The sequence below is a fragment of the Echinops telfairi genome, unplaced genomic scaffold (genome assembly GCF_000313985.2).
Source record: "Echinops telfairi isolate 266 unplaced genomic scaffold, ASM31398v2 ScPeMD7_2573;HRSCAF=3158, whole genome shotgun sequence".
NCBI classification, from domain to species: Eukaryota; Metazoa; Chordata; class Mammalia; order Afrosoricida; family Tenrecidae; genus Echinops; species Echinops telfairi.
In genome coordinates, this window is record NW_022106471.1 from 3154690 (window position 1) to 3155761 (window position 1072).

General features: G+C 51.1%; 1 protein-coding gene across 2 annotated transcripts in view; it reads left to right on the plus strand.

Moving 5' to 3' along the window:
* FBXO48 (F-box protein 48) overlaps positions 1–1072 on the plus strand; it is a 10387-nt gene that overhangs the window by 290 nt on the left and 9025 nt on the right. Inside the window, exon 2 of one of the 2 annotated variants that reach the window (XM_045294171.1) lies at positions 303–488. The exons of the other annotated variant lie outside the window; for it this stretch is intronic. The gene's annotated coding sequence lies outside the window, so the exon portion shown is untranslated. The remainder of the gene's footprint in view (positions 1–302; positions 489–1072) is intronic. 2 annotated transcript variants of the gene reach the window in all.

Consider the following 1072-nt stretch of genomic DNA (forward strand, 5'->3'; position numbering starts at 1 on the left):
GCCAGATTTGTAAGGTAGAAATGGGATCATGCTATTGGGGGAGGGGGGCGGGGGGCGGGGGGCGATGCTCCCTGGTAGCTTGTTTGTGCCGGGTGTGCAGCCGGTGGGTGCCCCTCCCTCCAACTATTTTGCTCCCGATCCTTGAGCTTGCTGCAGAATCTGGTTCCAAAAGAAGAGCGAGCTAGTTTTAGAAAAATCGTCTTGAACTTAGAAGAAAGTACGATTTTAGGGACCTGATCGAGTACCCCAATGCAAAATCAAAAGCGGTTAATGGTCGAATGTGTAACCCACTACGCCACCAGGCTCCTTCAGGGATTCCTCTAACCAAACTCAGTGCCATCGAATGGATTGCAACACACAGCGAGCGAGCTTACAGGACAGGACGGAATTGCCTTTGCGGCTTTACAAGACGGTGACTCTGGACTGGGGTAGAAAGCCTGGACTTTCTCCCGGGGAGCCACTGGTGTTTTAAATCGGCTAATCTTGAGGTGAGCAGCCCAGCACGGAACCACTACGCTACGGGGGCTTCTGTAGGGTTTTCCTATTTTTAGATGCTTTCGATTCGGCTCCGACCCATCGCGACCCCCTGTACCGCAGAACGACACACCCCTGGCCCTGCGGCGCCAGGTTTGTGCCCATTGATGCCGCCACTGTGCCAGTCCATCTTGCAGAGGGTCTTCCCCCTTTACGCTGCCCCTCAATTTGACCAAGCATGAAGTCCTTTATCCAGGAAATTCTCTCTCCCGATATCATGCCTAGGACCATTTCTTCCAAGGGAGATTTGTTTGTTCTTTTGTCCGTCCATGGTACTTTCAATATCCTTGGCAGCTCCATAAGTCAAAAGCATCGGGGTTCCGAGGCTGAATGACATCTCTATCTGAGCAAATCAATAGGTATTTTTCAGACTGAAGGGGTTGGCAACGCAAAAACTTTTGCCACTAGGACTCTTCCCTGCCCAGAAGAATTGTATCCCCCCGATTAGAAGAGTAGCAAGCATTAAAGTGTGCAGTAACATAGTGACGTTGGAAGAGGCTTTAGTGTACTGCACAAAAGAAACCTTGACCGCGCCTCC